This window comes from Eublepharis macularius, chromosome 11 (genome assembly GCF_028583425.1).
Source record: "Eublepharis macularius isolate TG4126 chromosome 11, MPM_Emac_v1.0, whole genome shotgun sequence".
Classification (NCBI taxonomy): Eukaryota; Metazoa; Chordata; class Lepidosauria; order Squamata; family Eublepharidae; genus Eublepharis; species Eublepharis macularius.
In genome coordinates, this window is record NC_072800.1 from 85215681 (window position 1) to 85228654 (window position 12974).

Sequence of the window (12974 nt, forward strand, 5' to 3'; positions counted from 1 at the left end):
TCACTCTTTAAAGGAAGTCTTCTTGCCTTTTACAGTTTCTGCACAAGCGTCGCACTGGGATCCCTTTGGATTTGCTGAGATCTGTCCTGATCTGTGGAATACATTCTCTTATCGTGGCTGTAAATAACTTCCAAGCGCCCTCGAGAGCTTTGAACCTCTTGATTTCCCCTCTCAACCTCTTTCTAACAAAGCTCATCATTTTTTTTTTACCAATCCCGTGCTTCAAAAGGAAATGTGATCATGTTAGACTTTGGGGGTGATTTTCCACTGACATATATATTGGATTGAATAGCCGGATGGCTGGAAAACACATCTCACACCACCAGGGTCTGGGCACTATTTAGTTGACAGCAGGGCTTTTTTTCCAGCTGGAACGCGGTGGAACAGAGTTCCAGAACCTCTTGAAAATGGTCACATGGCTGGTGGCCCCGCCCCCTGATCTCCAGACAGAGGGGAGTTGAGATTGCCCTCCGTGCCATGGCGCGGAGGGCAATCTCAACTCCCCTCTGTCTGGAGATCAGGGGGCGGGGCCACCGGCCATGTGACCATTTTCTCCGAGGGCGACCCACTGAGTTCCACCACCTCTTTTCGCAGAAAAAAAGCCCTGGTTGACAGGCCAAAGCTACACATTGCATCAGTACATGTGTACTCCTTCCAACAGGGCAAAAAGGCCCTCTGCGCCAAGAGTGTGGTGAGGAGGCTGAAGGCCCTTTTTCTCCCATGCCACGGTCCTAATCTGAACCATGTTTACCCACTCCTCATATTCAATTGTTGCCATGAAAGTCAGGTTGTGAGAACTCTGAACCTACACATTACAAACTGAAACATGTTGTTTGGGCATAACATTGTAGTTATTCCCCCCCTTGGCTTCATGACCAAAACACAGCCATCTAGGAATTTTGTTTCTTTGTCTTGAATTTTACATACTCAATGGGAGGGTAGTTCTCTGGTATTTTGGTGGCCTCCATGATTACTTACTTCCATTTCATGGTCACCCTTATTTATTATTTTTATGTATTTATTTATGTCATTTATAGTCCACCTTTCTCATTGACACTCAAGGCGGGTGACACAGTGTGAGATTAGTACGGTTAATATCAAGGACATTTCCATAAACAATGCCATAGGGCAAATAAACACAAGTTTACAATGACATAACATTAGCAAGAATCCAATACAGAGTTGAAGAAATGCTGCAACAGAACATGAGCAATTCTAGGGCTGACATTAGATCACATGAAGCACAAGTAGCTTATAGGAGCACATATTTAAGACAACAGGTAGTACGTAAGGCAACATAGTGGTGAGGTCTATAGTCCTTAACTCATTAGCGAAGCATCTGAGAGCCCCTCCCTATAATACAAAAGCCTTTTTGAATATTTTTGAATAATTTGGTTTTGCATCGTTTGCAGAAAGCTAGGAGAGAGCTCTTCTGACCTCCTCAAGTAGGCCATTCCACAGGGTAGGAGCCACCACAGAGAAAGCCCACGTATGGCTTTCAACATTTTGGCCAGGAGGATAATAGCATGTCTCCAGTCTTAAGATTTCAAGCCTGGTATTTACACAGAGTGAGTCTGTAGAAGAGATTATTTTGCTTTTCTTGTTTACCGGATCTTATTCCTCCCCCTTTAACACAGATAGCAATGCCACTTCCAAGTTCCTGTCTTTTCTGTAGATCTGAGGTCCCCAACGTGGTGCTGCAGGTGCCATGGCACCTGCTAACAATTTTCCTTATTTATTTATATTTATTTATTCAATTCTTATACTGTTTCTTTTCTGTTAAGATCTGTTAAGTGTGAACCACTTTTCTGTTAAGTGGTTCACAACAATTACAACAGTTAAACAATACAAAAAATATAATATTCAATACTCCTGGCACACACCAACTGATTTTAAAAAGTAGGCAGGACCTGGTGAGGCTTTTGTCCAGAACTTTCGGCCATCGGAGACATGGTTGGCAGTCCAAATTAAAAGGCATTCTGTTAAACAGCCCTTCGGCCTGCAATGTTGAAGAGTAACCTCTCTCTCTGACATATTGTGCTTGATTCCGCCTCTTGTGGCAGCCATTTTGTGACTGGCTCCATCTCTTACGGCAGCCATTTTGTTGTTGTGCCCACCACCCGGTGTCAGAATTCCAAAGGTGCCCGCAGGCTCCAAAAATGTTAGGGACCCCTGCTGTAGAGATTATTCCAAAGGGAGCCAAGTTTCACTGATCCCACTGCTGTGAGGCTAGAACTTGTGTGATAAAGCTAGGGATGCCAGTCCCCCGCCTGTGGTGGGGGGTTACTCTGCTCCCACCCTCCACCCCCCCATCCCTGTTTACTTGGCCAGCAGAGGGGAATGCACCTCCTGGGGTGTGCCCCTGCATGCTGCAGCGGCCTAATTCAGGCCAAATTCAGGCTGAATATGTCCCAATTTGACCAGAATCAGGCTGCTGAAGGGCATGGGAGCACTCTCGCACTCCGCAGCAGCTGGATTTGGGCACGAAAAAGAAAACTCCAGATAGGAGCTGGGCCCCAGATCTTCCATCCGGAGGGGGTGGTGTCAGGGGACCTGGCAACTCAAAAAAACCCTCTGCTTCAGGACAAATGAATGGAAGTACTTCTTACAACGTGTACATAACTTGCAGAACTCACAGCCTCAGGATGTACTGATGGCCACTTAATGCCGATGGATTTAAAAGGGAATTAAATTAATGGAGAATAGGCCCATCAATGTCTGGTAGCCACAATGGCTAAATAGAACACCTTCAGAGGCAGTATATCTGAGGAGCAGATTTTTGCTAATGTTATTGCATTTATTTGCCCTCTGGCATTGTTTACTGAAATGTCCTTGATATTGACTATATTAATCTCTCACTATGTAATCTACCTTGAGTCTCAATGAGAATGATTAACTATAAATGACATATGGTGGCTGTTGTGGGTTTTCCGGGCTGTATTGCCGTGGTCTTGGCCAAGACCACGGCAATACAGCCCGGAAAACCCACAACAGCCAGCGTTCTCCGGCCGTGAAAGCCTTCGACAATACATATAAATGACATAAATAAATAAATAGAACCTCTGTGTTCAGAGGCAGTATATCTGAGGGGCAGAAGTGGGAGGCCTTGTAGGTCTTCTGGGAACATCTAGTTGGTTACTATGTGATAGGCGGCCCTGGACTAGATGGACTATTGATATGAGCTTATATTCTTATATCTCATTACTTTTTTTCAGAAAAGCAGTACAGAAGAGAAAAGTCATCAGGAAAAAAGTATTTAAACTTTCTCCCTACCTCTTTCCCTCTAACTAGACCACAGTCCCTCCCAATCATTCCAGATGTAAATTTTCAACACATCTGTAATATTTTGGTTTAGCAGAAGCAGCTTGACTTCAGCATGCATGAATGTGCGTGCATGCGCCTGAAACAGGTGTTAGAAACATGCAAGTGCTCCAATTTTCATCTGTGAGCTGTCAGAGGGTGTGGGATCCCAGTCCTGCCTCTTTGATTCTTCCTCTGTTTGCTGTCAAAGGGAGTCTTGGGTCCTGGGAATTATCTTTGGCTGACCTCTTTGCTGGCAGCTCCGCTTCGGCTCAGCCACTCAGAGGCAAGGGTGACTGTGTGTTTATTTTCCCACACCGATTAAACATCGCTGATTAGCTCAACTAATTAACCATACTCTAGCAATTACTCTCTGACAGGTATCTTTGGAGCCTCTAACAGCTGTTACCAGAGGATCAAACGAGTCAAGGCAGGGAGAAGAAAGGAAAACAATTAAATACACAAATGAAGCAGGCAGAGAAAGAAACAAAGAATTATCCAAATCCCTCTACAATCACTCCCACCTCAAGAGCTAATGACACCATATTGAAGCATCTTCCTGCTTGTTCCAGGCATCTCCTCACAGACAGATGTGTGTGTGTGTGTGTGTGTGTGTGTGTGTGTGTGTGTGAGCTCACACTCCTTTATATCAAGGTGCCAAAACCTAGAAGACACCATTTACTGCTCGGTGATTTTGAGTAGAGAGTTGAATGGGGATCTCGGTGATTTTGTGTAGAGAGTTGAATGGGGATCTCATTTAGAGCCAAAACACACGTTAAGAAATACCCAGGTTCAGCACGTGTTATCTTACCTCAAGGTTTGCCGGGATCTGTAGGCGTCCTGGAAGCTTAAAGTTTAGCATTTACAGAGCAGCAGAGAGGGAAATACAGGCGCCTGTATTTCCCTTCCCCTTTCTGCTGCTCTGTAAATGCTAAACTTTAAGCTTCCAGGACGCCTACAGATCCAAGCAAACTTTGAGGTAAGAGAACAAGTTTAGCATTTACAGAGCAGCAGAGAGGGAAATACAGGTGCCTGTATTTCCCTTCCCCTTTCTGCTGCTCTGTAAATGCTAAACTTTAAGCTTCCAGAACGCCTACAGATCCAAGCAAACTTTGAGGTAAGAGAACAAGTTTAGCATTTACAGAGCAGCAGAGAGGGAAATACAGGCGCCTGTATTTCCCTTCCCCGTTCTGCTGCTCTGTAAATGCTAAACTTTAAGCTTCCAGGACGCCTACAGATCCCGGCAAACCTTGAGGTAAGAGAACATGTGCTGAACCTAGGTATTTCTTAACGTGTGTTTTGGCTCTTAGAGGGAAGTCAATAGAAAAACTTGGATTACGATAGGGTGAAGTTACTGTAAAAATGAGGGGAAAGGGGGGAAAGAGCGACTGCCAGGGCAAAAATACCCCTTTGAGGTCTGTCATCATTAGTTTTGCACACACAAATGAATGAGTTAGATTTTCCAGCTTACTAAAGAAATGAATAGATTAGGGAAAAGGAAATAACAGTACACTAAAGAGCTTGATCTGTTTGTCTGTTTCTGAGCAATCCTAACTAGGGAAAGCTCATAAGAAATAAATGTTGTTAGTCCTCAAGGTTCTGCTGGACTTTTGTTTTATTTTGCTACAACAGACTAACAACACTGCCTTCTTTGCAATTCCTTTTTTCTGAAAGTAAGCCCCATTGAATAAAATGGGACTTGCTTCTGGGTAGACTTGTTTAGGAGTGCACTCTTAGAGCTAAACTACACGAGACAAATTACACGAGGTCGCACACGTGAAAGGAGTCACAATATAAGCCGGGAAGCTGAGTTTTAAAAGACAGAGCAGAAGGCTCTGTCAATTTCCCCTCTCGAGGGTTTGCTAATTTCCTCTTTGCCACCCAAAGGCTCTGTCAGTTTCACCTCCCCTTCTAGAAGGTGAAGAGGAAATAAACAAACCCTCTGAGGAGTGATCTTTGCTGGATTTGTAGAGAGGGGAAATTGGCAGAGCCTTCCAACCTCTTTTAAAACTCAGCTTCCCAGCTAACATTGCAACCCCCTTCACGTGCTCCTCCTCGTGTGTCTTTTGTAGTTTAGCTCTTAGCTTATCTATCTGGCTCCTTGCCAGCCTGCCTATCCATCTAGTGGTCTGAGTGGCTCCTGTGGGGATAAAAAATCTACACCATGGGGCCAGCAAAGATACAGATTTCCCCCTCCCCCAGTTTCTTGAAATATCTCACTTGTTCAAAAACAAGATTAGGGGTATAGATCTATGCTGGATCTATTCTGTATCAGCCTGCCAACATTCTATCACACTGCAGAATCACACACACACACAGGCATGCATGCAGACACTCACATACACCAGATTTTGGAACACCTATTGGGTTATTATAGGAACTAGGGTTGCCTGGTCACATTGGGACATTGGGAGGGGGGAGTGGAGGGCATGGGTATTTACAGTGATCAGTCCGCACATTCATGCAAAGCACGTTTGTGCTCCTGTGCAATGACATCACTCCTGGAAGTGATATCATCACATGGGGCACAGGAGTGCACACGTGCTTTATGCCAGGGCCAGCTCTTTAAGAACTAGTTCAAAACATAGCCCCACACAAAACACACGCTGTGCTTATTTTCCTCTTCTCCCCCTGACAGTAGGCCAGACCCCAGGAGGCTTGCTAACAAGTGTGCAAGAGGCAGTGCAAGAGGAGTCATTGGAGGGCACCGGTTCTGTGCATTGCGTGCACATCTTGCCTCCCCAGATCACGCATCTAAAATAAACGAGAAAGCCCATCGCGTTGCAGCTTGCGCGAGGGCTGCGCGAGAGAAAGGGTGCACGATAAAGGAAGGATAAATAGCCATCGCTCTTGCTGCACGCCAATTAACTGGCAGGAGGGAGAATCATTCTTATCGGGCGCCTTCCCCCAACTTTGGGAAGTGATAGAGGTAATGAGGGCAGTGGACAGGAGCCCTGTTTTCATAAATCCCAGGAGGAGCCGGCGCCATTTGGTGACATTTGTGCTGCAAATTGAAATTTCAGGTTTCTCTGACTGCATTTGTAATCAGCAGTTGCATCCCTTCTGGCTTCGAGGGGTAACTTATCACCCAGACAGCAGCAATCTGGGCTTTCACAGCCATATTGAACTTCTGTACTGCATTCTTGAAGGTTATATATTAATTCCTGATCAATACCAAAAGTCACAGCCTCCTTCTCCCCCCCCCCTTCCGCCCTGCTGCCAGCGCTAACTGTATTGTCTTGCGTTATGCTCCGTTCCCCTAGTTTGGCCAGGCTTGCCGTCCATCACATTCCGGGGTGTGCAAAACCAGAAGCTGTTCATGGATTTGAGTTCTGTTGAATGGAAGAAATGGAAGAAAGTTGAAAGGACCCTGGAGAACCCGTTGCAGCCTTCTCCATGTCGTTTTCATGACCCGAGATGGTCCAGGGGGAAGGATGCTACTTGGCATGTCGGGGAAACCCTGGAGTGGTTTTAGGTTCTAGGTGGACCATAGTCACCTGATGCTTTCAGTCAAGCAAACCTCCCCCCGTCCCTTTGTAAATCAGGGTAGTCACTTTGCATAAGGAAGGAGGAGCTTTCGCTCAAGGTGGCTGCTGTCACTCTTCCCCTTGTCTTTCATGAAAGGCTTTATAGGATATAGGTGTACCCAGGGCTTTTTTTCAGCAGGAACACCTTGGAACGGAGTTCCAGCACCTCTTGAAAATGGTCACATGGCTGGTGGCCCCGCCCCCTGATCTCCAGGCAGAGGGGAGTTTAGATTGCCCTCTGCACCACTGGAGCGGCGCGGAGGGCAATCTAAACTCCCCTCTGTCTGGAGATCAGGGGGCGGGGCCACCGGCCATGTGACCATTTTCGGCAAGGGCGATTTAAACTTTGAAAAACTCCCCCCTAGTTCCAGCTGACCCAAAGTGACATCATTGTGCAGTCCAGAGTTCCACCACCTCTTTCCCCAGAAAAAAAGCCCTGGGTGTACCAGGGCCATTACCCCAGTCCTGCAGCATCCAGGATGCACTAGGACAATTGCCTGAATGTGACTTGTTACCCTCTCCAGCTTCTGCCCTGCAAGTTTGGGTGAGGCAGTCAAGATCCTGCGGTCCTTCTGTTAACTAGATCTGGATTAATTGTTTAATTGATCCAGAGGAGTTAGCCGTGTTAGTCTGTAGTCGCAAAATAGAAAAGAGTCCAGTAGTACCTTTAAAACTAACCAACTTTACTGTAGCATAAGCTTTCGAGAACCACAGCTCTCTTCATCAGATGCATCTGACAAAGAGAACTGTGGTTCTCGAAAGCTTATGCTACAGTAAAGTTGGTTAGTCTTAAAGGTGCTACGGGATTCTTTTCTATCTTGTTTAATTGCTCTGTATGTGCCGGATGAGTTACCCACCAACGATAATGCAAAACCTTTGATCTCTTCAGCAGGCAACAGGATTGCTGCCCCTTCCCTCTGCATTCTGCACACATTCAATTCCATGTGGATGGTTAGCAAAGAGAATTTAAACATTTCTGTTTACGGATCAATTTAATAAATCTTCCAAGCTTAATTTTTCTGGACTGGGAGGGGGAGAGAGAGGTGAATTATGGATGTTTCAAGTCCTCCCAGCACAACTGTTGCTTGTTAAAATTGTACATAGGGTTGCCAACTCTGGGTTGAGAAATTCCTGGAGATTTGGGGGTGGATCCTGAAGAGGGCAAGATTTGGGGAGGAAGCAAAGGGAGCTTAGCCGGGATGTGGTGCCATAGAGTTCACCCAGGGGAGCTGATCTCTGTAGTTTGGAGATCAGTTGTAATTCCCCACTTGGAGGCTGGCAACCCTATAATGCATGCTACAGACCTAACTTACTACGGAGCTGTTGTAGCATAGTGGTTAAATGGCTGGGATACGAATCTGCATTCTGCTAGTTTAACTCCCACTGCTGCCATGAAATCTGCAGGTGGCCTTGGGTCAGCCGCTCCTCTCTGCCCTGTATTGTGGGGATAGTAACAACGCTGACTTTGTTCACCATTCTAAGTGGGGCATTAATCTGTCCCGAAGGGCGGTATGTAAACATACTGTTTACCATCACCATCATCACCATCATCATCATTTTCTCACTCCTGAGAAAACTGTTGTTCTGTGAGGAGGATTATTGACCTCCAACAGGAAATTCTGCGCGTTCTTACAAAGCTACAATTCCAGGATCCTTTAGAAGAAGCCATAGCAGTAAAATTGTTATGAAACCAATATCAGCTTGAAAGGTAGATAGGGTCTTAGGCACAGTTCAGACTCAGTGACCTGTCATTAGAATGCATTTGTGGGGCATTGTCAGGTTTGCACATTTGCCCCGCCTTTCTTTCCTGTGGGTCTGTTATTTCAACACTGGTGACTTTCAAAGCACAAACTAGGATTTGACGCAGGTCTGGACTTCTGGAAAACTTCTGGAAAACAAGGAAAAACTCTGCTAGCTGATTCGATTTGTGAGATCCAACCCATGACCTCCAGTTCAAGGGAAACTAGTAATACTTTGCTGAAAAAACAGAAGGGTATAATTTTTGAGCCACATGTAAAAGGAAAGGGAGCCCTGACCTAGATAGTCCAGGTGAACCTGATCTTGGCAGATCTCGGAGGTTCAGCAAGGTTGGCCTTGGTTAGTAACTGGATGGGAGACCTCCAGCGAAGGGTTGCAGAGGCAGGCAACGGCAAACCACCTCTGTTAGTCACTTGCCATGAAAACTGCACCAGAGGTTACCGTAAGTCAGCTATGGACTGAGGGCATTCTGTACCACTGCAAGAAGAAAGGAAAGGGGTATGAGGCCCTGCCCGTGGCTCCTTCATGGAATAACAATCTCATGAGTGTTTGTTGTATCTGAATCATGCTTTTAGCTGTGAGCAATGAATCCTCCTTCTCCCAAGGATTTTGGGGCTGCAGACATTGGTCTCCCCATCACTACTGGATCTGGATCTTGCCCTGTGAAATCGGCGAGGTTGAGAGTGTGTGTCTGGCCCAAGGCCATCCAGCGAGCTTCCATGACAGACCAGAGATTCGAACCTTGGTCTTCCAGAACCTAGTCGGACACGCTAACCATTACACCACATTGGCTCTCTTACACGATGTGAGACAGGCATCTGAGGAGTGTGCCGATTCTTTCCTGTACGCAGCGTGGATGGCAGCCTGCATCCATCCCCCTTGAAATGCAGGATGTAACACACCTCTGCAGACTCCATCTTGGGCTGCGCACTTCTGGTTGTGTGCAACTGTATCTGGGACCAGGGCAAAGGGACACCTGTGGGAACCCTGGATTTGGATTCTGCCTATCATTGCTGCGGCTGCAAGATGGACAATTTTTTTTGCTGATTTCCCCCTTTCCAAAGGAGACAACTGATTCCTCCAAGTTATTCATGGGGGTCCTTTCTCCCCCAAGAAGCAGTGTTTGGTGAGTGTTTTGGGCCACCAAGGGAGGTAGGAATAAGTGAACATTGGGGGATGACTCGGCCTCTATGCTCTGTTTGTTGGCCCCATGAGACAACAGGGTAGTTAACTGTGTGAAAAAGGATGCTGGGCTAGATGGACCACTGACCGGGTCCAGGAGGGCTCTCTTTGTGTTCTTATGCTCCCCGGTTGCCCCCGCAGAATTCCAGGGGGGCTCCAAGACCTAGTTTCCTGCAGTCTGTTGTCTGCTTTCTTGGCTTTAATTAAACCTGCATCCCCTCACACTAATCTGCCCAAACCTGTACCAAATCCTGAGGATCCCGATGGAAAACAAAGAGCAACTTGAGTCGTTCAAAAAGAAGACATAATACGAACATTTGCAAAATGCAGCAGCAGCTGTGGGTGTATCATTTTCTCTTATAGCAGTGCCGTTGTACTGAAATGTTGTTATGATGTTAAGCCAGCTGTTTCTGGAATTACTTGAGATGGATTCTAAGGATAAAATTGTGCCTAATATAAAATTTAAATATACAGTGCATTGGGAGGGGGAAGAAAACCCACACCATTTCTAAATCTCGTAGCGGTGCCATTTCCAACCTGTCTGTGTTGTTTCAGCCCCAAAAACAAATGGAAGAAATTTAATCTATGCTCAGAAGCCAGTTGACACGTGGAAATCTCTGCCTCTGCAAAAATTTTAAATCTTTGCAAATTTTCAGGTATATACCCTATTACATGTGTATTGAAATGTCTTTGACACTCACTGTGTAATTTGCCTTGAGTCTCAGTGAGAAAGGCAGAATATGAATAACGTAAATAAATAAAAGCAGTATAGAATGAAATAAGCACCATAGACTTATTGTGAGACAGTGTTTTATTGCTTTTTCTTTTGCTTCCTGCCTGATTCTGAATCCTCCACAGTATTCTTGGATCTGACCTTGCTTCCCGGATCCCTAGGTCTTGTGTTCTAGTCCTGTATCCGCCCCACCTCTCATACTCCTGGGTCAAATCCTGTAAAAACTCTGGGACTAGTTCCTCACCTGAGCTTGCCGGTCCATCCTGATCCCGATAGGAACAATGGAAGGCCTAGAAAAGAATGAAGGAAAAAGGCAGAATTATATTATTTACTTTAATGTTTTTTTTTTAATAAAAATAACATGGGATCAAACCAGCTAGCTACATCTAGTGGTGTGCGTGAGACTGCAGCGTGGGTGCGAAACGGGGCATCTGCTTTGTTTGGGCGAATAAACCAGGCTTGTTCACGGAATATTAATTAATAATAGATGAACAGGCCTGAATTATTCATGCTCGTAAAAGCAAATTTGCCCTCCAGGCATAGCACCAGAGAAGCTTTGCCTTCCCCCTTCCTCTCTCTTTCTCTTTCTCTTTTAAAAGGGAAAGGGGTTGTATGGGGCATAAGTGATCACTTGGTACTCTGAGTCCAAGTGCTGCCAGATGACCACAGCCGTCAACTTGCCCTCCTGTCCCGGCACACCACACGTTGGTTTTGAGGGATGCCGTGTCCGTTGTTTGCTTCTCTCGGAACCCATTGGAGTTTCCTCAGTTGACCTGCATCGTCAGGCCTGGACTCGCTGCAACTTTGGCGGTTGCAGCAGCAGTTACGATGGGCCAAACTCTCCCACACACGTTCTTTTGTGCTGATCTGAGAGCACATAAAGCAGAGATCTCTAGACCTTGTGGGACTGGTAATTGGACAGGAGTGGCTGGGTGAAGACGAGCATGATCTCTGCAGTGCCTTGGGGCTGATTTGGTGGCACCCTCACTGCATTCAGTCCCAGCATGCCTATACTTCCCCAGAACTGAGCTCTGAAAACGTCAGTGCTATGTGCTCGCAGCGGGAGATGGCTGTGAACAGGACCGATTGGCTGGAATCTGAGGGCCAAGCTACACATGACGAATGACACTTGAACAGCAAGTATATTTCTCCCTATTCACTTGCCCTCCACTCAATCCACTTGCCGTTCAAGTGTCATTCGTCATGTGTAGCTTGGCCCTAAGAAGTCAAAAAGGCACCTCACTGAACAGCTATCCAACGGGGGGGGGGGGTCGAGACTCGAGACTCACAACAGTGGGGAAAGCTCATTTCCTCAACTTGCCAGCCTTCGGGTGATTTTCACCGATCTCCGCCTCCCTTGGCAGCCCTTTTCCTTCCTTTACTTCTGCTCCCCTGCTCTCCCCAAGTGCTTGCTGCCTTCTCATCTCCCTTGTTTGGGCCCCTCCCCAATCTTTCTTCCTATCTACCCCTTCTCCTACCCAGTTCCTCCTCTCTCTTGGAGCGGAACTACAAGTGACAAAAGGCACAGATTAGACACTTGTCAGCTTCCCTCAAGTTTTGATGGGAAATGTAGGCGTCCTAGTCTTGCAGCTTGGCTCTCCGACTGCTGTCCAATGGACTTTTCAACTGTCACTTGTCCAACATTACGCCAAGCTGCCTACATTTCCCATCAAATCTTGAGGGAAGCTGACAAGTGTCCAGCCTGTGCCTTTTGTCACTTGTAGTTCCGCTCTTGCTTGTTTCCACCCTGCACTGGATCCAGTGTCTCCCTCTTCTGAGCACCATTTTACCTCACAACCACCGATTCTCCACTCCTCCTCCCCCCTCTGCTGCTGCCGTCTCCACTTTCCTCTCTCCCACCCTCTTAGCTCTGCTTCCTTCTTCTCTCACCTCCTCTTCTTACACTGGCTACCTTCTCTCCTCCTTTATTTCTCTGTTTATTTATTTATAGACCGCCTTTCTCACCGAGACTCAAAGTGGATTACACAGTGTGAGATTAGTGCAGTCAATATCAAGAACATTTCTTTTTATTTTTTTTTAAAAAATTTATTCTGAAATAGTTAAAAGATAGAGCAAAAGACAGAAAGTAAAACAGAACTAAAACTCAACTACAGACAGCCAACAGTGGCCTACATCAATCAACAAAGTAAAAAAAACCAAATAAGCATATTGTTAATCCATTACAGTTTTTCATCTACAACACTTCCTCCCTTAGACCAGCTTGTGGTCTAATTAATATCTTTTTTCTATATCTCATCTTCTTGATATCCCAAATCTTTATTCTTAAAAATCAAAACCACAATTCATTAATTCATTTTTCTTTGTCTGTCACAGATTGTCCATAAAGGGTTTCCAATTTGCGATGAATATAGAGAGTGTTTTGTCTCTGATTAACACTGTAAGTTTGGCCATCTCTGCTTAGTCCATCTTTCCCGCCCAATCTCTCAATGAAGGTAGATCCTCGCACTTCCATT